General features: G+C 34.5%; 2 long non-coding RNA genes across 2 annotated transcripts; one reads left to right on the top strand and one right to left on the bottom strand.

Moving 5' to 3' along the window:
* Nucleotides 1-3,042: 3,042 nt before the first annotated feature.
* On the bottom strand, nt 3,043-22,342 carry LOC127838054 (uncharacterized). Its single transcript, XR_008029623.1, has 3 exons — nt 21,971-22,342; nt 20,986-21,161; nt 3,043-5,126 (listed from the first exon to the last, which is right to left on the bottom strand). It is a non-coding gene; the product is annotated as an uncharacterized LOC127838054 (long non-coding RNA).
* Nucleotides 22,343-22,384: 42 nt separating this feature from the next.
* On the top strand, nt 22,385-24,145 carry LOC127838055 (uncharacterized). Its single transcript, XR_008029624.1, has 2 exons — nt 22,385-22,648; nt 23,370-24,145. It is a non-coding gene; the product is annotated as an uncharacterized LOC127838055 (long non-coding RNA).
* Nucleotides 24,146-27,497: the final 3,352 nt, after the last annotated feature.

Below are 27,497 nucleotides of genomic sequence, written 5' to 3' on the forward strand. Positions count from 1 at the left end.
AAAGAATGTTTTTAACATTTCTTGACGTCAATTGACGTTTCAAACTCCTGTCTGCGAAATAATGCTACGCGTTTGATCAGTCAAACAAACAAGTAGCCCATGAAAACGCTTTAAAAGCTTTATTTTACATTTTTAAGATAACAATTATTCAAAATTATTATATAAGATCGAAAGCAAGTTGTGGCATATAATGAAATATGATATTATTTTAATTTCACAATAATTAAGAAAAAATATTTGAACAAATATAAAGATTTGTAAAAAGAGTAAAAAGTATTTGTGGTTATCAATAATAATTGAACTTTTACATGAATGCTGTCTGGATATGATATTGTAACACAAAGGAACAGGTAATTGTAACCGGTTTGCACTTCCAAGAACACATATAATAGCCCTATTGTCTTTTGCAATACATACATATATTGAATGTGCCAAAGATCGTCCGCCTCACAAAACGGTGAATAAAGTGAGCAGTGACTTTATTGCAAATGCAAAAAAGATCACCAAAGACTGTTGCCGTCATCCATCTTCATGACACTTGGTCACAACGTTAGTCTCTATAAAAGAGATCTATATCGGTTGAATTCAAAACTGGTTGGCGTGGTATTTATAACAATTTTACTGGGTTGAATATAAAAGCTTGTGAACACATGCCATATTTATCGCCAACTCTTTTAAAAAACTTTGTCAAACATTTGTTCAATTGATATACCGAACGAGTTTGAAACTGGGTCACATGTGATAAAAAAGGGTCAAAAGGTCCAATGAAGGAAAAAAAGGAAAAAGCTTGCGAAAATAATAGAGGCCATACCCTTTAAACAAGCTTAATAAAAACATTTGTACTATGTATATCCCGGTCGAGTCTAAAACAAGGTCACGTAGGGTAAAAACTAGGTTACTAGGTCAAGTTTTAACAAAGCTTTTGAACACTCTAGATGAAACATTTATATTCGATTTTCATCAACCATAATCTGTATATTAGTCATAATTATTTCTCCGACACGTGGGATTTGGTATGAGTGAGGCAGTTTCCCTTAAGTGACTATATTGAAACCATTTAATCAATCCAGATGTCATGTGCTTTACTTACTGAAACGTGCTCAGAATATTAAAACTTTTGTTCTTATGTTATTATTGATTGAGCAACAAAAGAGTGTAAGAGGAACTAGTATTCAGTGATTGATAAGTAGCCCCGCCTGTTTCTATAAGCAAAACCACTGTGTCACAGACCTCAGACATCAATATACGGTTTAATATTCAAATCATTTTCAAATAAATCTGCAATAATAGATATTTACCGCTCTTGGCCAACTAAGTTTCATGTTTGCGATTTTTGTAAAATGGAAATTTGGTCTTTCGGTGAATGATTTTAAGCTTTTGTGGAAACGCCAGGATCCATGTACGCGTATCGACATGTATACCAATACATTTTGTTTTCTTTTGGGCGGCACAGTTGAACATGTTGAATTGTTATGAAATGATTTGAAAAATCCACACAAGAAATTTTAGTGCTGAATCATATTTTAAGAAAATATTCGAAGCTTGGCATTGAGTTGTTAGAGGATATTATTAAGTGGTTTGCACGTAAACAATTGATAGACAACACTTGGGATCGTGGAGGCTGAGTACGTGCAAATTAAAAATATAATAGATCTACTTCTACTTAAAACAATGACGATTATTTCGAATAACACTTATAGCGCTCGAAAACGAAACGCCATCAAAAGAGATTTCGTTGAAGATGAGTTTCAGTTAAATACGGAAAATAATATATGTTCATGAGTGAAACAATATTCGGTCCAATCATATAGACGTCAATCACTTAAAGCGGCCTTTTAACAGATTATGGCATGTATTGAAGTTTTTCGTAAAATTCTTTATATTGATAAATGTAAACATTGGATCTAAAAAGCTCCAGTAAAAAAAGAATAAGAAAAAAGTAACCCACAGTTGGGCTCGAACCAATGACCCCTGGAGTAAAAGTCTATCGCTAAGACGCTCGGCCATTCGTGCTCAGACAATGAGACATGTATTTTATACTTTATATAGGCAATCCTCGTATTATCGCACAATATAACGACAACAACGGAAATCTCCATATTATTCAATTGTTTCGCGTTGAAACGCTTTATAAGTTTTAGGTTTTTAAATCGTCAGAGATGCCTATAGTGGATATTTAAGAGCATGATAAATGTTCAGCTTTGCTGTTCCCTCACAAATATCATAACTACAAAGAAAATTTGCCAATCTGAAACATTTTATTTTTAATTGTGTAAATTTACCAAAACGTGAAAAGGCCCCTTTAAGTGTTTTGCAAGTGAACAATTGATAGACATCAAGTTTGATCTTAGAGAATGAGCACATGCAAATTACAAACATAATACTTCTACTTAAAACAAGTCCGATTATTTCGAAGAATACTTTGAGCTCTAGTGAACGAAACGCCATCAAAATAGATTTCATGGCAGATGTGTTTCGGTTTAATACGGAAAATAATATATGTTCATAAGTGAAACAATATTCGGTCCAATCATAAAGAAGTTAATCACTTAATACAACAATGCAAACCACTTCATGTCGATGACATCAATCGACATGACTCATGTAATTATTCAAAGAGCGCGTGATACGTATGTGCGCATGCACAGGTCGTCAAAACTTGACAGCTTATTCATAAAATTATGGCCGCTCAGCATTCTTACTTTTTAATAATTGAATTGCCACGTCAGCTCGTCCCGTTTTGGGGTTTTTCGGTTCCATCTAGGATTCCGTAAATGCATGCGTTATGTCATGCATGTTGCTACCAAACCTAGTTTGTAAAAAAATGGCCTGTCAATGTCATGTACATTTCAATATTATCATAAATTATCAATCATCAAAAGCAAGAACTATTGTTTAAAGGTTGGAGACTACTTGCTGTAAGCGCGGTTGTCTCCCTTAGATAAATCAATTGACTACGCGCTATACATTTGTAGTAAATATCTATATCAATATTGCATCCTTACACATGCGATTTAGAATAAAAACAAGAACAAATTTTTGTATCAATTCAGTTTTGTTTATTTTAAAGAAATATATTCCAGTTTTAATTTAAAACGTAAATAAAATATTAATCCATCACAAAGACATATGTATACTATACTTAGTATTCGGCATCCCCTTTAAAGTCAATTTGTTATATTTTTTCCACAAAGAGTCCTCTATATATGACAAAGGAGTGGAAGAAAGGCATTTTGCCTTTTTGAAAAAGGGAATAAGACATGATTTTTTTAAATAGTGTAGTATGATGTTATAATGGCTTGCATTAGTTTACCATGTACTATAACACAACTCGTACATCTGTAACTAAGGCAGGTAGACTCACAAACCAAAAATCAGGTAAATATTTAACAGAGTTGAGGAAAAAAGTGTGGAAACGGAATGTCGGACGGATGTACTGCTATATGCCACAATACAGGGAGCACACAAACATTGTAAATTGACAAAACATTTTGTAATGAAAACTTTTTTTAAACAAAAAACTAACTTTTAATACATTCAAATAATTTGACAGCTTAAGAAAAGGTAAGCACATCAACTAGTATTCCAACAATAATGAACATTCCAAATTTCTAGAATGATATGTTTTACTTTTTCTAATTTTGTCAATAACTGCAAAGTGTTCTTTAACCTCTTGGACAAACTCGTACAGGCAATCGAATTATTCTTGGATTTCAACTACAAAAACAATATCAGACATATAAAAATACATACAAAGGTTTTTTTTTTTTATATAAATAATTTACATAGAACAATACATAGCTGCCTTAGCAGCATCAAACGGGACTTATTTTGAAATTCTGGCCTCTCACATTTTGGGATAATTAAAGTAATAAGGTTCAAACATTACATTTTGCCCCCACCTGAAGGTTGCATTCTGAGCATAATAATGCTTTAGTGCATCAACATGAAATTTTACTGCAAAACCAAGAGGTGAATTGAACCAGTTAACCTTACAGTGGTCACAATAAGTACCAGTCAGTAGGAACTGTGCTAGTTAATTCTAACATGGCTCAAGTTTATTTGGATGGCAGGCGTATAATATCCTTGTATTCCCCAAGTTGTAGTATAAGAACTTGGGCTTGCTTGAACCTAACGGTTAATTTTTATGATGGTTTTAATAACAATGCCTTGTAAAGGTTTTATAAATTACAAAACGCCAGTCACTGAAAAACAATTCCCCAAGCAAATAAATTATCTCAGTATTAAGCAGCAGATTTAGAAAATTTATTGTTATGGACACTTGGCTAAAGAAGAAAACCGACTGCATCTTTGTTGCAAAATCAAGCCCTAAGTATCCAATAACATGTGTAATTTTGATACTTAGGGTTAAGATTTATAAGCTAGTGTAATATTTGAAAACAATGATTCTGTAAGTCATCATTAAAGCATGTAGTTGATCTCAGAGACAAGATGAGTTTAAAAAGAACAAAGAACAATATTTATCTAAATACTCTTTACTAAAATGCTAGTTAAAATCCTATAAGACACAGCCGATGCACAATACACGTATACGTTATCTGATGATTAAAAATAACCAACTTGATTTATTTTTAGTAAATTGACTTTCACTTTAACCTGATTTTCAGATTTTTTTTATCTGATATGCATTAAATCCAAATTAAAATCCAGCTGTCTATCGGTCGTGAAGAGCCCTGTCCTGAGTGAAAGCCAATTACCCCAAATCTTCAAAACGACATACATTTGAAATTTCATTTTATTCTTCCAGGAAGCGACATACATTTCAAATTTCATTTTATACTTCCAGGAAATGGTGCATGATTTTGTTTGAAATTCTTAAACACGTTTTACATTCATATAAGCCAGGAAGTGGCTTTTTAAAAAAGAAAGCCATCCAAACTCCAGGAAAAAATCCCCAATAAGCAACAAAGCTTGCCAAGGCTCCCTCAGCCCGTAGTGTTAAAAATCATGCTTATATAAATATAGGCCAAGCAATGCTTATTGATCTTCCATTTTTAAGTGCTGAGGCAGCACACTATTTTACTTAGATGGTAGTCTTTTTACTTTCTTCCGGCTACTGGAAGGTGTTGACACCTCTTCTGCCATTCTGCCGAAGCGCTTTTTACCTAAAACAAAAAAATATGTACTGTTACTTCACATAGCATACATGGATATTGATTTTGTTAATTTGAGGTATTTGATTTTTTTGGCCGTTTTTAACAGAATTGCATCCATATCTATGGCGCACCAAAGGGGTCGAAACTTTAACTTCTGCTCGAGCAGAAAAAAATGCAGCTCGAGCAGCATTTAAATGCTGCTCGAGCAGCATATTGCTGCTCGAGCAGCAATTTACTGGTCGAGCAGCATTTAAATGCTGCTCGAGCAGCAAAATTCCTGCTCGAGCAGCAATATGCTGCTCGAGCAGCATTTATTTTTAGAATAAACCATTGAACCCGTCGGCCAATCAAATTTGAGCTTACAAACGGACGACATTACCTATCTCTACGGAAACGAAATAGACCGGTGTAGCGTCAATATTGTCAGATCGTGAGATCTGACGATTTCACAGTACCTCCGTGATATTGCTCCGATCAGTCGCCGTGAAAAATGTCAGATTGATGAAAAATAATATTTAACGCATTGTTGTTTCAATTCAACTTAATTTCGCGTTTTTACAGCTTGCAGTTATTTTCGGACATCTTTTTTCGGACGTTGAACCTTAACACATTATTCACAACAAAGATATCGAAACAGTAGTTCTAACACAATGCAAACATTTGAATTTTAAAACGATTTTCGTTTTAAATGTTATATATATCGATGATGTACATGCATTACGTTGTAAAGAAATATAGTAATGCCTAATTTACAGTCATGAGTGTTGCACTTATTTAATACAAAGATATCACATTGATTGAAGAAAATATTTTCAGATTATATAATATATATATATTATTTTAGCTTAAAAAAGTTAAAAACTTATTATGAACCAAATTCAGTTCCAGAAATATATAATCCCAATCGGTGTTTTTATCATTATTTTAGCTAATTCACATGTACACTCAATTCAGGAAAACTATTTTATTATATTTCATACAATCATAGTTACCACTATCATCATTTATTTAATATGTCAATAAGCTTGATTGGCAATTGTCGCTTCAGCTCGGGTAATGCTTTAAAGTACCCCGTGTACTCTTAAGTATACTTTAATGTACCCCGGGTACGCTAAATATACTTAAACGTACCGTTGGTCTGTCTGTCAGTGCAGTCACTCACAAACTTGTCAGTGCTCTATCTCAGAAACTCAATATAAGTATTCAACATGAAACTTTATGGGTGTATAAATATAGCTGAGGAGAGGTGCCATGTACAAGAACCATAACCCGTCGCTTTCTGAAATAAGAGTTATTGCGCTATGTTGTTTTTCTATGATGTAACTAGGGCTATATCTCAGATACTATACAAGATTTTAACATGAAACTTCATGGGTGTATAATTATCAATGCACGAGAACCATAACCGTATACTTTCTTACATAACGGTTATTGCCCTTTCTTGTTATTGTTATTTTATGATGTAACTTTTCAGGGCTATATCTCATTTATAGAACCATGCATAAGAACCACAACCCTTCACTTTCTTAAATAAGAGTTATTGCCCTTTGTTGTTTTTGTATGATGTAACTTTTCAGGGCTTTATCTCAGAAACTATAAATACAAGATTTCAACATGAAATTTCATGGGTGTATAATTGTCAATGAGAATAAGTGCCATGCACAAGAAACATAACCCTAGTACATATGTACATGTCTGATGTTACTTTACAGGACTATATCACAGATACTATACACGATTTAAAGATGAAATTTAATGGACGTTAAGATATCAATGAGGAGAGGTGTCATGCACAAAATCTATAACCCTACACTTTCTTAAATAAGAGTTATTGCCAATTGTTTTTTTATGTTGTTACTATAAAATAAGTGAGATAAGGGTACAACCCTTCAAATAAACTTTTCTGTTAGTTCTGCACCCATCAATAATCAAAATTTATTTGGCGGGGATATCAATTTAACGAATTTGCTTATTATTAGTCTAAACGTTGAAATAGACTAAATATTTTAAGTAGCAATGAGAATATAAGACACAACAGACTCATCAGTCATCAGTATAATGTTAGCATATGTTTAGTCGGTTACTGAACTAGGGCAAATAAAGTTGAAGTTTATCAGGTGGTCTAAAAGTCCTCACCGCCTAGCAGATAAGTCTACAAAGTATTTTAAAGCCGGTTCATGAACATGAAATGATAAGTCATTTACGCCATCGGGATTATTTATTTTAAGTCAATATGTTTTTGGAATCATAAGGCACTCATTGAAAAATACACCACTACATAAATAAATATCTAGGTTTATAAGTTTTATCATGCTGTACTTGTTTAGGAGATGTGTAATACCAACTGGCTACTTCTGTTTTCAGAACTAAAAGGCACAGAAGGATTTTATTAATATTTTGTTGAGTTCTCAGATTAATCGAGCCCAAAGCACTTCCTGCTACACAAACATATTTTCGAGCAACAACACATATTGATAATATCCATTTTAATGCCGTGCGGGTCTTTACAGTGGAGTGATCGAGTCGCACAGATATGTTTGCCGCACTCCAGGAATCAGAAGTCTGCTTCTCACGACTAGTCTCGATAAACTGAATCATAGGCCTGTCGCAACATTGTGGGATGCTTTTTAATGACCAAACATTTGGCAGTCTGGAAATAAAGTAAAAGTCATTCATACTTGTGTTAAAATAGTGACCTGAAAATCAATAGGGGTCATCTGCGGGTCACGATCAATGTACCTATGAAGTGTCATGATCCTAGGCAAAAGCATTCTTGAGTTATCATCTGAAAATCATTTTACTATTTCGGGTCACTGTGACCTTGACCTTTGACCTTGTGACCTCAAAATCAATAGGGGTCATCTGCAAGTCATGATCAATCTACCTATGAAGTTTCATGATCCTAGGTGTATGCGTTCTTGAGTTATCATCCGAAAACCATTTTACTATTTTGAATCACTGTGACCTTGACCTTTGACCTAGTGACCTCAAAATCAATAGGGGTCATCTGCGAGTCATGATCAATCTACCCATGAAGTTTCATGATCCTAGGCGTATGCGTTCTTGAGTTATCATCCGGAAACCATTTTACTATTTCGGGTCACCGTGACCTGGACCTTTGACCTAGTGACCTAAAAATCAATTAGGGTCATCTGCAAGTCATGATCAATCTACCCATGAAGTTTCATGATCCTAGGCGTATGCGTTCTTGAGTTATCATTCAAAAACCATTTTACTATTTCTGGTCGCTGTGACCTTCACCTTTGACCAAGTGACCTCAAAATCAATAAGGGTCATCTGCGAGTCATGATCAATCTACCTATGAAGTTTCATGATCCTAGGCCCAAGCGTTCTTGAGTTATCGTCTGACAACCACCTGGTGGACGGACCGACAGACCGACCGACATGAGCAAAGCAATATACCCCCTCTTCTTCGAAGGGGGGCATAAAAACAACAACAGTTGTTTGCAATAAGAAAAGCATATATATTCACTAGATTAAGTGTTCACAAAAAATACTATTTCTGAAAATAAAATTGCAAGAACGATAGTTTGACAGTGAAAAGTATTCATGTTTTATGCATCATAAATATACAATCACATTAAGACACTGAAAAACAACTTTTCATACAAAACAATATATTGGAGCAAAGAGAATGCTTTTTTTCATTATATGACACATTAATAAATTAAAATATGAGTAATCTTCTTGTTTAACCTTTTTTCAGGGTTATTTGACAAAAGACTCTATAACACAGTTTGATCCTCAGGTTATGATATTACATATGAAATATCATGTCCTTTATAAATTAAAAGAAAATGCAAGGCTCTAAAAACCAATGCACCAACAGAAAGGTACGATGATTATATTCTACATTCTCCCATTATTTTGTTGAATAAAAGTTAATGCAGATCTTTACTAAGCAAACTAGAGCTTTGTCACAGACGTGACAAATACCCCCACGGCCGAATTGACACAGACTATTTTGCATGCTGTCTTCACAAAACAAGAGAATCAAATTTATGGCTATTTTTAAGAATGATAATGCCATTATCATTTATGGCCATTTTGACCTTTGAACTCTTGAATTCTTTAGCATGACATGCAGTCCAAATGTATGGCCATTTTTTTTTACTTTTGAACTCCAAGTGTGACCAAGACCTTGGAGTTATCAACATGGCCTTTTTCTACCTCTGAACTCAAAGTGTGACCTTGAACTTGGAGTTATCGACGTAATTCTTTCGCGCGACACACCGTCCAATGATGGTGAACAAATGTGCCAAATGATTTTAAAATCTCACTATGAATGACATAGTTATTGCCCAGACAAGCTCATTTATGGCCATTTTTAATCTTTGAACTCAAAGTGTGACCTTGACCTTCGAGATATTGAAGTTATTCTTTCGCGCGACACACCGCCCCATGATGGTGAACAAATTTGCTAAATGATTTTAAAATCTCACAATAAATGATAAAGTTATGGCCCGGACAAGCATTTGACCCTTGAACTCCAAGTGTGACCTTGATCTTGGGGATATCGACGTACTTTTTTCACGCAACACACCGTTCCATGATGGTGAACAAATGTACCAAGTTATTTTAAAATCTAACGATAAATGACATAGTTATGGTCCGGACAAACTTTCGGTTTAAAACACACTAAGTGACCCCGTGACCTAGTTTTTGACCCAGCATGACCCATATTCAAACTTGGCCTAAACATCATCAAGATACAACTTGTGACCAAGTTTGGTGAAGATCGGATGAAATTTCGAGACAGACCGACCGACAGTACGACAAAGTGACACCTATAGAAATATAAAGCTTATTTATTACCATCAATGCAAACACTCCACAGCTGTTTCCGTGGCGCTGTTTGTTGCAAGGTGGCGCTTTTAACTCTGAACTGATTTTTTCCAAGCCATCTTTCACAATTTGCCCTCGTTGACACATGAACTGGCTGCAACAAATATTTTGTTGGTAAAAATCAACAAAAATCATGTGCCTATATACTTAAGCGGTACTTTATCTATACCAAATTGTTTTGGTAATCAGTTTTCAAACATATATATATATGTGAATCTATTAACACATTATTTGAAACACATAAGTGTGAGAGATAGGACACAATAATAAATAAGAATGAACTAAGAAAGCAAGCTTAAATTTATATATATTTATATCATTTTTAAGTGTTGGTGCTCATTACAAGTTAATATTTAAGATAAAAATCCAAATATAGAAAACAAATAAGATTTACAAAGTTTTTTGAATATCTTGTTTGCTATATTGCCTGATGAATGATAACTGGAACTGGCCAAAAAAGCTCCCTAAATGTGACCTTTGATCTCTTGTTAACGCATGCTCTGCAGCTTCTCTACATGGAGAACATATGTGGTAAGCTACACTTCAACACCGTTATTTCGAACACCGATAATCCGAAGTCACCGTTATTTCGAAGTAATTTTCAGGTCCCGATTTTGGTTCTCCTTTGTTTAATGTAAAATTTCATTGTTAATCCGAACTTCGTTAAACCGAAGAAATCGTTAATTCGAAGTGATTCAGTCGGTCCCAACACTATAATTCGCACCTAATTATCAATCTTTAATCCGAAGTCAAAACTGCAAAATAAGGTGCGTAAATTCACACCTTTGTCGTGGCGCGTAAAAAGCCGATCATTACACCTTTGTCGTCTGCGCGAACGCCGTTGTTCAGAGATACATCGCGTATTAGTTAAAAAAAAATGTTTAATTTCCGAAAATGTATTCATATGTATGTATGTCTGATAATTTGTGCTATTCTTTATATTTTATATGTTCTGTAATAAGACAAATATAAAAACAAGAAAAAGAATCGTTTTATTCCTCCGTTTGTTACAAGTGGAAATCTATTTGCTATCTGACTAGTTTACGCTTTTAAGTAAGCGTGTAACAAAACCATGCGAATTCCACAACGTTTTATTTTTACAGAATCAGAAAAGTCTTCTGTCAAATGTTTATTTCGAATTATCGTTAATCCGAAGTTTTTTTAACGGTCCCGACGACTTCGAAATAACGGTGTTGAAGTGTATATTAAAAATTGCATATTCAATTATCGAATCACAGTTTGGATAAGCTCAGAGACACACATAAAATGCACATACACCAACTGCTACTGTGACTGCTATATCAAGCAGGTAAGACAAAAAATGAATTTCAGCTTTGAACCTTACCAGAACAAATCGAACAAGGCCTTGTTGTTACCACCCAATGAGTCGTAAATGGTTACAGTCCTGGACATAACACTTGCAACCAGCAAAACCCAGTGATTGTTGCCTTTACATTGTGGCAGCATAAGTAGATCATACATATTGAAGTCCACCTACAAAATGTGAAATTAAAATGTACCTTAAACAATGTATACATTACTAAACAGTGAGAACTTTGCTCAAATTACTTCAAAGAAGTATAGTGGCATGCTAGAATCAAGTACAGTTTAAGTTAACAATAAAACAAAAGATTGTCAGGCAATATGGTACTCCTGGAACAACTTTGTAGAGGTCATCATTTACAAAGAACATGTAGAATTTATGAAGAACCACCACTTTTACATAAAAATTCATGTTATGTAAATCGAAGACTTTGGCATTCATATCTCACAGACATATCAAGTCATTACCACTGCCACCTTCATCAACATAATTATTGGACACATAGAGAACTACTATATCTCACTACATACAAAATGTGGTAGCCCTAGATCCGAGAGTTAAGGACAAGAATATTTTAAAAGTTTTCACAAAATAAGCAAGAAAGAAGTGTATATAATGTTCAATTTTGTGACCCGCGGGTCAGGGTCAAATTTGACCCAAAGGGCATAATTTGAACAAACTTGGTAGAGGACAATAAGATGTTACTGCAAACCAAATTTGGTAGCCATAGTCCGAATGGTTTTCAACTAGAAGATTTTTAAAATTTTCACAAAATAGGCGCTTTATAAGCGTTTATTCAATTTTGTGACCCCCCTCCCCCCGGGGCAGGGTCAAAGTTGACCCCAGAGGCATAATTTGAACAAACTTGGTAGAGGACTATAAGATGTCACTTCATACCAAATTTGGTAGCCCTAGGCCCAATGGTTATGGACAAGAATGATTTTTAAAGTTTACCCTAAATTAGCCATTTATAAGCATATGTTCAATTTTGTGACCCCCGGGGCAGTTTCAAATTTGACCCCAGGGGCATAGTTTGAACAAACTAAGAAGAGAATTAATACATGTCAATACATACCAAATTTGGTAGCACTATGCCATACAGTTATGGACAAGTAGATTTTTTAAGTTTTCACAAAATAGGCCTCATACAAGCATATGTTCAATTTTGTGACCCTCGGGGCAGGGTCAAACTTGACCCCAGGGACATTATTTGAGCAAACTTGGTAGAGGACTATAAGATGTCACTATCTTCCAAATTTGGTAGCCCTAGGCCCAATGGTTATGGACAAAAAGAGTTGTAAAGTTTTCACAAAATAGACCCTATATTAGCATATGTTAAATTTTGTGACCCCCGGGGCAGTTTCAAATTTGAACCCAGGGGCATAATTTAAACAAATTTGGTAGAGGACTATTAGATGTCTCTACATACCAAATTTGATAGCCCTATGCCAAATGGTTATGGATGCGAAGATTTTGAAAGATTTCACAAAATAGGCCTTATATAAGCATATGTTCAATTTTGTAACCCCAGAGCAGGGTCAAATTTGACCCCAGGCGCATAATTTGAACAAATTTAAAAGAGGTTCACCCAAGGAACATTACTGAGAAATTTCATCAGAATTGGACCAGTAGTTTAGGAGAAGAAGATGTTTAAAGGAAAAGTTAATAAACTGACGGACGCACGCAGGCACGGACGGGCGCACGCATGACGGACACAGGACCATGACATAAACTCCACTGGCCTTTGGCCAGTGGAGCTAAAAATCAATTCAGGAAGGGAGGGAGCACCCCTCCCTTACCCAACCATAAAGGCCCCTGGGCATCTGAAATATGATCACAAGCACTAATAATCATATAATAATGATAAAACCCGGTCACCACTGTCGATAAATTGGAAATTGTTATGATTGTGAGATATAATGTAAACATTTGCATACAGATCAATCTTTTTTCTTCAAGCCCAACACAAAATAACAATTCAAAATTAAAGTTTTAAAGGTTTTCAATGGGTACAAATAGGGTATTTATCTGAACATTGGAAACGTCGAAATACATGAAAATATCATCATACAACTTAAATGTATTTCATTGTTAAAATATGTTTTTCTTGATTTTTCTCCAAACTTTACACAAAAATGGGTGATTTCAAAAATATTAAACTAGAAATGGCGCGTCAGAGGCCGACGTGTATCCCCACGCCGCATGTTTGACCCAGGGGTGCCCCAGGGTTGGTAATGGGGCTATGCATAGTTGAAATTGAACGCATTGAAGAGAAGTTCGGTATCAATTAGATGTGAATCGTTGTAGAAATGAAGAAATTATAGTAAAAGGCAATTTTGGGTGGGCGTGGCCTATGTGGGCGGGGCGCCCCAGGGTTGGTAATGGGGCCATGCATAGTTGAGATTAACCATAATGTCATAAGAGAGGTTCAGTATCAATTTGAAGTGAATCGGTGTAGAAATGAAGAAATTATAGTAAAAGGCAATTTTGGGTGGGCGTGGTCTATGTGTGCGTGGCCAATGTGGGCGGGGCACCCCAGGGTTGGTAATGGGGCCATGCATAGTTGAGATTATCCGTATTGCCATAAGAGAGGTTCAGTATCAATTTGAAGACATTCAGTGTAGTATGGTGCACTCAAAATGTGCAGCTCCATGAGATACACATGCATGCCAAATATCAAGTTGCTATCTTGAATATTGCAAAAGTTATGACCAAGGTTAAAGTTTTGGGACACACACACACACACACACACACAATGACAGACAGGCCAAAAACAATATACCCCCTTTCTTTCGATCCGGGGGCATAAAAATGAGTAAAAATCTCTGACCCGGCTCCACCTCAACCCACATAACTTTTGACCTTGGGGTCAGATCAAAATTCCAAATAGTGCAGGGTCGCACAGATGCTCATAGCTACCATGTGTGTAAGTTTCAAGGTTCTAGTGCTTAAAGTGTAGGAGGAGAAAGTGGCCAGGACGGACGGACAACAGAGATAACCACAATATCCCCACTTTTTCTCCGAAAAGCGTGGGGATGATAAAGCCTAAATGAAAACTTTTCTCAAATTTTAGATGTTAAGTTATGGCAACAGTTTTGTTTGTATTGCATAGGGAAAGGGTTCAAGTTTTATAAATGAGTAGGGCCGCTCTGTCAGATGTGATCACTTTTTCACAAATAAAGATGTTAACCAAATGTTTTGAATTTTTTTTTATTAATGTACATGTCTTTTGCACTTAATAAAAACCCATTAAAACATGTTATCAATATTTTGTGTGTTTTGTCAACATGCAGTATGTTCTTAAGAAAAATTTAAATACAAAATCAGAAGTGTTTTAAAAAAAAATATGGAAAAAATTGAAATTTTCATGTTTTTTAACACATATTTTTCAAAACTATACTCTTAAAAGTTTTTTTCCTGGCCTCAAAGCAGTGTATCTTAAAGTAAAAACTCAGATTTATCAAAATATAGGATGGCTTTCAAATATATGTGAAGTTTCTTTTTTATGATACATGTTTATATTTTTTTATAATATTTGACCTCGTTTTCTATAATATGTGTCTTGTTCTGATAAAACTGGGCTAAATTCATGTGCGTAAAGTGTCGTCCCAGATTAGCCTGTGCAGTCCGCACCGGCTTATCAGGGACGACACTTTCCGCTTAAACTTGATTTTCGGTAAGAAGGGACTTCCTTCAAACTAAAAATACTGTAAACGCGGAAAGTCTCGTCCCTGATTAGCCTGTGCAATCTGCACAGGCTAATCAGGGACTAGACTTTCCGCAGATGAATTAAGCCCAGTTTTCTCATAACAACACACATATAATTCACTGTTCTATATTTAGACCTTGCTCTCTATATATTAAACATTATATTCTCTATATATTGGACCTTGTTCTTTATAAATTAGACCTTGTTCTTTTTAAACTTTATACATTAAACACGATGTCCTCTTACTTGACCTTCCTCTGTAATACAATATATCCTCTATATATTTAGGTAATGTGTCATTAAAAATGAATGAAATAATAATAAGTGCTGTACCTTTGTTTATCGAAGGTTTTAACATGGTTTTTAGTTTAGATGTGTAGGAATTGTACCACAAGGGTGACAGTCTGCGTGGTTTAATTATAAGTGTCTGAAAGACTTTGTCATCAATCATATTTGACATTTGACCATGTTCAACTTTTATTTTGGCTTTTTTTTTCAGTTGCTTTTGAATGCTTTATTAAATCGAAATTTAATCATTAATTCTGCTATAATGTAAGTTTGTTTTCACTTTCTGGAGGTTTATAAGAAAAACATTTATTTTGTGTCCCAAGTGTACATTTACAACATTTGTTAACCAACTTCAGGCTAACATTGAAGATTATTGGAGAAACATTTTGATTAAAATTGACATTAATTTGAGAAGAGGAAATGCATTTTTGTAATAATGTTATGGTAAAGTCAAATATACTTCCCAAGTTCCCACACATTATCATTTATATGCTTATATTTTTCTTCTGAAGACAAAATATGGAGACATACCCATATAATAAGAGTAGTTCACCCCCAGAGTGAAGAAACCACCTTTTTCTGTTGGAGATTACACCCTTCTGTGTACTTCTTTCCAGAAAATTGGTGCCTTTGTTTATTTTTTAAAAGCTATCACCTGTTTATCAAACGTGATAAAAATTTCGTACACTTGGGACAATGCGATATTTGTCTTGCAAAAAAAGTTCACAAGGTTTTGGCATCAAATTTTCAGTACATCTAGTGATAAACATTAATGGTTTGAAGAAAATGATGTAAAACATTGAAAATTCTATCTTATGAAAAATTTAAAATAACTTTCTTGCAAAATGTACACTTGGGACACTTTTTGCCTATAAATATTGAAGCACTTTATGATGCCACCTCTTAATATACGTGAAGAGAGTTGAAAATTGTGGCACAAAATTGACAAAAACATCATTGCTTTGAACACTTGCTACAAGAGATATCAACCTAAGTTAGAAGCATTGTTTTATTTTTCTTAAAGCATATGCATTTTTATATTCATTTAATGATGGCAATACCTAATATTTCTGAAAGTTTTATTGAAGTATAGAATTGAAAATTGCCTTTTACATAAAATGTCACGCAAAACCAGTACACTTTTAAGGATATTTTTCAATATATTTTGTAAATGAAGCAAGTTATTGAGAAGAATTTTCACATTTAAGTTAATCACATGGAAACACTTCTGTAAGATAGAAAAAGAACTCAAAACATGCTTAATGCAGGTTTTTTTTCCCCTTCTTTGTGACCCGCCGATCATCGGCCCTTTCCCCTCCGATTTTTTGTTCCCCTCAGCTGGTAAATTTTCCCCTAGATTTCATTTTCCCCTCCAAAAAAAATTTTTTTTTTTTTTAACCTTTCAATATATAAGTTAATCTGATCCAGTGTAGAAAAAAGAAAAATATTGCATAATTAAATTTTCTGTTTCCTTGAATTTGTTTTAAAAAAAGTAAAATATGCTTTATTGATTATTTAAGACTTTCCTTATTTTGCCCAAAATCCGGCGTTTCGTGTGATTTTTCCCCAAAAAATCTGGCGTTTCGCGCGATTTTTTTCCCCTAAAAAAAAGGCCAGGCCCTTTCCCCAAAATCAGATAAAAACCCCTGTAATGGTAAGAAAATAAATGCATGTTTTATTTAGGCTTCATTATTTTTTAAATCACCCATAGGATATGATGCGGCACTTGTCTTTAAGGAATATAAAAAAAATCAATCATTTTTACCCGGAAGTTAGCGCTGTAATAAATTTGCTATTCTGTGTGTTCTTTTACCAAGCTTGATTAGGAATTTTTGAAAACGCGCCATGGAGATTTTCTTTCACCATAAAAAATAATAGTTCGAGGATTCAAACCATAATTCTTGATTAATATGTTGCTACAGTGGATTCCTGTTCTTAGCATACCATGTCAGCAAAAATTATGCTAATAACAGGAATATGCTATTAACAGGAACACACATTTTAGCATAAATATAGCAACTGGGGGCATACAATAAGTCAAATCTGTTAATAATTGATCGTCAAAGTGAAATTTAAATTCAACATTGTATATGATTGATGTTTAAGATAACTATTTATCAAATGGAATTGTATTCTAAGGTATTTGCATTTGAGCATATTTTTGCAGATTTAAAGCATATTTTCTTGGCATTCTGAGAATGTTCTATGCTATAAAGACTTTAAGTGAATTCTGAATATTGGGGTTAAAAATTATGCTATTAATAGAAGAAAAATACATTAAAATTTAAGAATTAATCTGTGCTTCGACATTCTATATCAGAGCTCCAGATAAAAATTTGGTCAAATTCTTATTTACTCCCTATTTCAAAAATTAATTCTTATTTTACCCCCTATTTATAAAATTAATTCTTAACACTATATTACCAAATAATTTTTATGCATTGTTTTTGACACATCAACAATCCAACATTTTGGTTTATAGTCTTGGAAAAGCCTGGCTTTCTTTTCTGTTTCTTGCTTTCCCATAATCGGACAGATTTTCTGGCTCAAAAGACCCCACATCTATCTTGCTCATCTTGCTTTTTTTGCCTTCCACGCTTCGATACACCGCTTTGGTTGGCCATTTTGATTTTTATTTAAAACAGTAACTGTCAATTCGGCTTAGCTCATAATGGCATTTTGGGCGCCGTTAAAGTCATATCAAAAATATATATTTAACATTTAATTTTAATGACATTTTGAATAGGTATATTGTTTATTACTTGTGAATAAAAATTACGATAAGTGTAATTAAAAAGGTACAATAAACAGTAATGACTCGCCTGTAATACCAGGAGAACAGAATCGAGACTGTTTGGCCTTTTGACCGTTCTTAAGTGTGGCCCTTCCTAACAGCAAAGAGACGTTGACTTAAAGCTGTAGTTTTAATTGAGCGCCTTGACTTGTCAGAACCGGGATGAAATGTTTACCATATATAATTTGCTACTGGAAGTTTTACGCACGTTCGAAAATGTCGAATTCGTGTTTTATTTTTTCAATGCGTAACTTTATGCAAAGATTTTAAATCTAAATCGTTATTTAAGAAATTTTATTTGTTTTTACGCCTTTACACATGTTATCTGGAGCACTGCTATATGCTAATTACAGAAATATGCTATTATCAGGTATGCTAATAAGTGGAATCCAGAAATTATCCTTCAGTCTGACAGAATTTCGTAGCCTGTCAGACCAAACATCTGACAGATTATTTTACATTTTGCGGTGTCTGACTTGGCTTCTCACTTTTGAGTCCATGATGCTAAATGTTTTAGATTCAACACTAGTTTCCTCAACCTCACGACACCAGAGCTCCTGTGATGCAAATATACTTAAGTGGTATAAAGAGATATTTTTTTCCCTGCAAATTGCGTTTAGTTCCTCACTTCTGGTTAAAAACAAACCTGTTACCCTCCGATTGACTGTAAATTTAAACAGCAAACTCCAATACATATTCCTGTTTGTATTCTTGTATGAAAATGTCCACAACATATGGGCGTAGTTACATGGGGACTGAATATTCAAAAACATGTAGGTTAAAAAGTACAGTAAATGACATGACAAAATCCTGTTAGGACATATCATCATCCTTAATTCTAAACCAGCTATACATGACATTATTCTTAAGAGGGGCATTTCAGAATAAAGATAAAAAGATACAAACGATTCGCCATGGAAAAATTATTTCCTGCAAATATTTTTTAGCGAAATTATTTCCGTCAAGACATGTTGTACAATAGCATGCCATGGTTAAAATGAGTGTGTAATACAATGCCTAATCTCTTTCTGCAGAGTTTGGGAAGTCTGCTTTAGGGACATTATAATGGAAGGACAGATGAAAGGTAACTCATTACAGTATAGTGCCACCAATGTAATTATTATGCATTTTTTTCGCAGTTCAGAGCTGAAAATAACATCCCAGAACTTAATTATGCACTGCCAAGTTATTTAATAAATAGTAAATTGTAAACATTTCAATATGAAAAATTAAACAACTTGTAATTCAGACACAACTCACATTTTACCTGTTGTTAGCTTTGAACAAGCTAATAGGCCTCGGTGAAAAATAATTTACATTGAAATTGAGAAAAGTCCTCGAGAACTCAGTGCCCCAGATAATTATTTGGGAAAATTGGGTTTTCAACCATTGATTTTAAAAAATAGGGTGATTCCATTCTTCATATAGAGTGAAATGAGTAATAAAAATGCATACCTTTAAATAATTGCTGATTTACTTCCGTTGACGCTGCACTCTTGTATTGATTCAATAGAACTGTAAACTATCATCATACATTTTAATAAACTGATGTTTTGTAACATCTTTTATCCTTGAAACTGTCCATGATATAAACTTTAAAAAATGTCGAGAATTTCTAACCAATGACATGCCTTTTTATACTTTTGACAGATTTGTTAAGTCACAGACTTTCCATCATGTTTTTTGGATGTCAACTCAAATGCTGTATGCACAGTTTCTAACAAAATCGATAACACGAATGATTCGGCACTTATTGGCTCTTGCTTTCTTGATTCGAAAAAGTTTGCGATCGGCTGATATTTTGGCGCAACAATCTCGGACGTCTTTCGACCTCTCTTAGCTATTTTTATTTCGCATCGTAATAGAAACTGAAACTACAGACGCTTTACAAATACATGCACAATGAGCGACGAATTAGGTCAGATTGAAAACGCATAGCGTTTGAATAACTATGACCGTTTGCTAAGCTTACTGAGTGTAAGCGTCACCGCGTTATGATAATAATTCCAAAGAGAAAATACCTAAAATGAGCATAGCATTTTTAATCGAAGTTTTGTATCGTTAATTTGATGAATTTGCGTAAAAGTCAAATTGGTTGCCTTTTCAATACTCATGATATTGTTTTTCTTTGCATTTTTAAATATTTTAATAGGGTGAAAGACGCAGATACGCAGCTTATCTGGGGCACTGAGAACTGGTTAACAGACATGATATTTTGGATAATTGTAAAAGTTAGGACAGCAGATATACATATATGGGGAGAACGAGAAACGTAAACAATGTTAACCAGAAAGGCACAATCACAGGCAATCGGCACCTGTGTCGGAAGCAATAATTAAACATCATTAAGAAAGTAAATCGATAGAAACAGAGAACCCACCCATTGACCAATTCTTATCAGTCATCGTCGTGATTTTCGCAAAAGTTTTAACAGCCGTTAGACATTTATGATCGATTTTCTCATTAAGCGAATGGCAACAATTTTTTGATCGACTAGTTTGCAGCCAAAATATAAAGCACTTACCGCGTGTCAATGTTAAACTTTAAACAGATCGTCACATAAACTTGCAGAAGATGTGAAAAAGGCACCATCACGGCGGCAGCCATTTTTTCCAAACAAACCAGTTTTGCACCAAATGACAAATATAACAAGAGTTCTGATTGGCTAATGCCATAATCTAAAAATAAATGCTGGTCGAGCAGGATTTTTCTGCTCGAGCAGAAAAAATGCTGGTCGAGCAGTAAATTTGCTGGTCGAGCAGTATTTTGCTGGTCGAGCAGCATTTAATTGCTGCTCGAGCAGCATTTTTTTCTGCTCGAGCAGAAGTTAAAGTTTCGACCCCTTTGGTATCCCATACATATCATCGTGGTCAGTTACCCAACTCACATTTAGCTTGAGTGAAGCTAGTGAACCAGTACTAAGTGCACATATTTATGTCATTCACTTAAACTGCACTTGTATCAAGGGTAGGGAGGGAATAGCTGCATGAAGGCCAGGCAGGCGATCTCAAACGCTATCCTCGGATATCTAGTCCAGCGCACTACCAACAGAGCTTACCAGGTCTGTAAATGAAGGAATAAATTACTTTTAAAAGGCAAATTATATAGACAAGAGCACCGCATAACGGGTGCAAACACTCGGCTGCGGGTGCATTTTTGATTAAATGAAAGCTTGTCAGATTTTTTTATTTTGTTTTAGAGGTCACAGTGACCTTGCCCTTTGAGCTAGTGACCCAAAAATGGTGTGGCGTGTAGAACTCACCAAGGTGCATCTACATATGAAGTTTCAAAGTTGTAGGTGAATTTTATTTTACTTTATTTTAGAGCCAATGTTAAGGTTTTAGCACGGCGGACGGCGGACGAGCTGGCTATGACATTACCTCGGGTTTCCTCCGAAAACAGCCGAGCTAAAAATCTACTTATTATTTAAAATTTAACATATTAAAAGTGTTTTGTACATGATTAACTAATTTTAAAGAATTTATTAGGAGACAAAAGATATTTTAATAAAAAAAATGTTTATAATGTTTTGTAAAATCTGATAAGTTAAAAAGAACAGAAATAGTCGTCCGTTTAAAAAAAAAAACTCCATGGGATGCTGTATTCTTCTGGAAAATTTGGCCCCGTTTGTCTTAAAACAGGGATAGGGCTCTGAAGTGAATTGTATGAATTGCCTGGGTAACAAACTCATTTTATGTCAACACACATTTCTTGAAAGTTTGGTAAAAATTCGTTGAAAACTTTGCGACCTAGAGAAAGAAAAGGTAAATTCTACATTTTTGTATCCCTCAATTACCTTGAGTCGAGCGGTTAAGGAAACAACTAAAATAATTTCTGAATTAATTCAAACAATGCCGCAAAAAACGTTGTACCTTTTAAGATTTATTTAATTCCCGTTCAAACAAGGTCAAAATTGTTTATTTACAGCGTGTTTAACAACGCAAAGCCGATAGTTCCATACACACCCGAAAATGACATACACTACGCGCGTTGTTGACCTTGAGTCGAGAGGTCACATCTGAAAAGCGAGAGTACTCGATTGCAATCGGCAGGAGGTCAACAAAACCTCGAAAATTCGATTTACTGAACAAATTTAGAGAAACTGAAAGATTTTTTTTCATATCTTCTATTTCCCATTTAACAAATTTCTGTTTTATCGGTCGATCTGCTTTTGAGCAACATTGACACGAAAAAGAGCTCAAGAGTTGAAAAAGAAAATAACGTTCGCAATTTCTTCAAATAAAATGTTGGCAAATTTATGTTTCTATTAAAAGATTTGATAAAATTATCATCCAATCGGGACAGGGCTTACCCACTGAACGTGTGTATATCGTCATGTAACCTATTTTCGCGATGTGCGTTCACAGATTGTTCCATGCAACATTTTCTGGGAATCGTGAACAAATTAAAGAATTTTCATTCAAATAAATTAAATACATGAATTTGTTGTGTTTAAACCAGGGCAGTGGTCTGCAATTTATGTGCCAGTTTAATGAAGAGTACCGTAAAAATGCAAGAAATAGGCATAAATTTGGATTATTATAGTTGAAGTAAGATTTTACAATACAATTACTCTGTTTTTTTCCTTATATTATTCGTGTCTGTAATTATTTTCAAGCATAGTAATATTAGTAAAACAAAATACTCGGAGCGCATGCGTGTGACGTCATTACGAGAGCCGCGTTATTAATGTAAATATAGTGATCGACTTTGGGTCATGCTCGACTCAAGGTAATTGGGGAGGATATAAATAAACGGCAAGAATTCTGTATTTTTTTCCCCGTTATTTTAGGTATTTGTTAAAAATCAAAATTTAACAATTTGTGGTCCGTAATGTTCAATCGTGTTCTTTCTCGATCTCTGTGAAAAAATACTTCTCAATCTGTCAATGAAACGAAACTGGACAACACTTACTTATAATTGGAAAGCCCAATTATGATTGGAAGATTGGGAAACAACAGCCGATTATATTGCTCGTTACAAAAATATTACACGTTGAAATAAATATGCGGATAATGCTGCCAGTTTAATAAGCAAAGATGTTTAACAATCAGATTTGTGTAGCTACTAATAAAATATGCTGCACTCATTTTTTTTACATATTTACATGCATCTAAAAATGTATCCATAAGTCAAGCTGCATATCCACTGAACAATCTGACCCCTGGAAGTAAAGTCCGAAAGTAAACCTTTATTTTACCTTTTTTCTAACTATTAGACCACTCCAAATAGTATAGTGATGTTAATACATACATAACATTACATTTCAAGAAATACCAGAAAAGGGTTACACGATACAAACCCGCGAGAATCAGCCAGAGAATCTGCTGACAAGGTAATACGAATGCTGAAAGATAACGACATCTGCAATATCACCATGGCAGACATAGACATTGCACATAGATTACCAAACAAGAACAATACAAACAGAGAAATTATAGTAAGACTAGTAAGCCGACAGACCAAAGGACTTATTTTAGCAAACAGGAAGAAGATCCGCGGAACAAACATTTTCATAAATGAAGACATGACCAGGTTGAATCTGCATGTTCTTATGTGTGTGAAGAAGACAATTGCCGATGAAGTAAGCGATGCATGGTTTATCAACGGTAGAATCATGTTCAAGAGCCACATGAACAAAATCCAGTCGGTCAAGTTCGAAGACTACGAACATTGGATAAACTTACCATCGCCCAACACAACAACAAAATAAAGTGAAACTTCGTCCAAGAATAATATCTTTTTGTGAACAGTATAGTTTATATCACAGTATTAATTCTTCTGTAGTGTAACCACGAGTTCCTCGAGGAAACGCCACTTACAGTATTACATCCACCGATCGTTTACAACAAATTGTATTGAAGTAAACACTTCTAACCATATAAATAGTAAACGGTTAAGGTGACATCATATATCGGAACGTTTAATATGCGATTCAAAAATATTATGTAATACACAGTGCAAGCTAGAGAATGTATAATATTGTTTATGTAAGGCATGTGTTTGTAATCGTTTAGTAATATTCAGCAACGTTTGCCAAACACTCATTGGTTTTCTTATCATTTGTTGCGAACAACTATTTTAAAGTTTTAAATATTCACCTTAAATTCAGTAAAAGAATAAAATTTTCTATAATCTCATTAACTTACAAAAAATAATTATTACAAAGTGAGATTGTTTTTGGAAATTCCATCTATTACAAATACAAACAAGCACATTCGTTAAATTGATATCCCCCGCAAATATGCTTCTGGATACAAAAGTGTTATATTTGACACTAAAAAAAGCTTTTTTTTTCAAGATACAAAGGGCCATAACTCCGTTATTAACTGATGGTGTACAATGCCATTTGGCGCGCATCATCTTCTTATAAATATATATACTCATACCAAGTTTCAATGAAATCTGCCAAAGCACTTCCAAATCCGGACACACAAAAAAGCATTTTTTTCAAGATAAAAAGGGCCATAACTCCGTTATTAACGGATGGTGTACAATGCCATTAGGCGTGCATCATCCTGTTATCCATATATATATATATAATCATACCAAGTTTCAATGAAATACGCCGAAGCACTTCCAAGATATGGCTCCGAACGGACAGACGGAAAGACGGACGGACGGACAACGCCAAAACAATATCCCTCCGCCTATGGCGGGGGATTACAAGGCTGATCGATTTTATGCAGAAATGGTAGATTCATTCACATGTTGATATGGTTGTGATTTTAAAATGATTTCGAATGGGTCTTCTTTGTTTGTACTGTCTAAGATTGATGGGTTTTCCCATTTATTGCATGACTGAATGTAACTTACCTGTGATCCAGTAAAACACAATCAGTGCAACACAGCTGACTGTGGTCCTGACAGAAAGATGCCAGTTTCTTCTCCTTGTGGATATCACATTTCAGTAGTAAATTTTCAAGTGTCTTTGTAAGAGGCCATTTATTTGTTTCACCTCTTCCATATTTGGAATGGTGTGCATATAACTGATCATGTTGATAAATGCATTTTTCGCAAAAAAACGTTATACATGTTGGACAATAATAATCAGCCATTTCTTCAATATTTTTACTTTCGCAAGCTCCACAAACAAAGTCCTTCACTAAATCTGAACTGTTAAAATTTGATTCTAAAGAGGTTGCCATTTTGCAATAGATAGTGTGACCTGTTCTTTGATTGAAAATATATTTACTATTATTATGATCCCTTCCTTGTGAATAGAATCTATATTTATGACGACACACACAGTTTTTAGTTACTAATATTATATTAACCTCTGTTCTAAATTGACACCTATAGCTGAAATATATGAGATGTTCAAGCCCACATCCCTATTTCAATACACTCTGAAGTACCAAAACCACTGTCAAGTTACAAAAAGACCACGTACCCCAGTATATAAAAGTTGACTTAACATTTTGCTGATAACACTTGGAGAAACCATTTTCTGAAAGTAGGGCGACATAATTATCAGTTAACAAGCGAGCTTCTTATGGTAGTTACAAGTCGTCTGATTTATCTTAGAGTTTATTGATTAGTTCATGTTTGAACAGTTCTCACATGCATTTTTACCAACTCTTCTGGTCTGAACTAATACGATAAACTTGCAAACGTACGATCCCTGAATTGCACTTAATTTAAGATAAGTGATCTCTCAAGAGTTAAACTGAAAATCCAGCCGTAGTTAAATCTATGCCTGTTATAAACATATTGATAATGAAGTGATATATTTTTATGCAGTGCTTATGACGTATTTCAGATGCCCCAGGGCAAATAAGGTGGGTTAGGAAGGGCTGTCCCCTCCATACTTATTTTTTTTGTTACATTTTTAAAGTCGAATGACGCCATTTGGTGCGCTATGACTCTACAAGAAAGTCAGCTATGAAATCATTGATAGATACATTTTTTATGTATTGTCCTCGTGGTAATGAAAAGGTCATAGACCGGACGGACTCGTATGACTTGAAGGAAAGAACAAACACAATATTGTTGATTGAAAACGGGCATTAATTATAAAATGCCATAAAAAAGATAAAAATGGAACAGATTCTTTCCAGAAAGGCATAATGGGTGGTAAAAACACGCCACACGCATATACACATACAAAAACATGAATTTGTGAAGTTGAATGTGATGACGGCGGGAAAAACACGCCCAAAATAAGTATAAAAGAAAAATATTTTATGCGTATAACAGTCAAATAAGAAACAAATGTGTTTTACACACAAGTAAAAACATACATAGTACGGGCGTCAAAACCTTATGGCGGAGAAGGAGTGGAGGTGGGTTGTTAATTTCGACCATATTGGATTGCCACGTTAGTCTAGAAGGATCCAAAGGGCCACAATGGCCAACACTGAATTTGATTGGTCAAAAGAGCCCATGTGACCCCACACTGAGGTTATACACAAGTAATTAAATATAAGGCTTGAATCAATATAATGTTCAACAATTAAGAAATCGTACAATGACATAAAATCTTTTATGTGTGCATAAAATATTATAAATTGATGCTAATTGTTATAAACCTTAACTGCAAAGAGAGTATAATCACGACTTCAATGATTCCCCAATACATCCGTATCAACCGACTCTATAACTGCATAGGTACGTACTACGTGTCAAGTTTCTATTAATTACCCGATCATCATGTATATTCCATTTTTAAACGCTATTTCTTGTAGACATTGACGACAAAAGTGCCCAAGAATTTCATAAACATAAATGTTACCATTTTGCTAAAGTATCAATTGAATTTCAGCATAAGTGACTATATAGAGATTTGATGAAATATTTCCACTGAACATGCATAAACCACGTTACATGATGAGTGTGTGTTTATGCAACAGTCAATGCATCCACGCTTTCCATGCCAATGACGCGAGTTTGCACATGCTGCATACTTTTTCCCACCCTTTTTATTGAGACAAAAGATCAAAGCGAAATAAATAAGCACTCCTGATTTGAATCTTGAATTTGCTAACGTAACGTTATCATTATCATTGGGAAGTTGGTTTTCGGATAACAAACGCCTGAACGTTAACATTAAGAAATGGGTTTGAAATACAACTGTAATTATGCTCGTTTGAAATTTCAGAAAAACATAAACACTTGCATAATGAATTCAATGATAATTTGCTAAAACGATTTACGAGTCGAATATAGTGTTGACAGTATTATGCATGAAATTTACTATTTCGTTGCTGGTAACAGCTGGTTGACGTCATAAGTTTTCTTAGAACTTGCCAAGATTTATGTGGCAATGACATATACATGCACATCGCGAGTCATCTGCATGATTTTACTGCAGGTATTGCCTGCCTACGATTGCTGTCGCTCATACAAATTGTGTGCTTTAATTGGCCAACATTTCTCTTTCAATGCAATGACGTTCCG

Source organism: Dreissena polymorpha, chromosome 7 (genome assembly GCF_020536995.1).
Source record: "Dreissena polymorpha isolate Duluth1 chromosome 7, UMN_Dpol_1.0, whole genome shotgun sequence".
Taxonomy (NCBI): Eukaryota; Metazoa; Mollusca; class Bivalvia; order Myida; family Dreissenidae; genus Dreissena; species Dreissena polymorpha.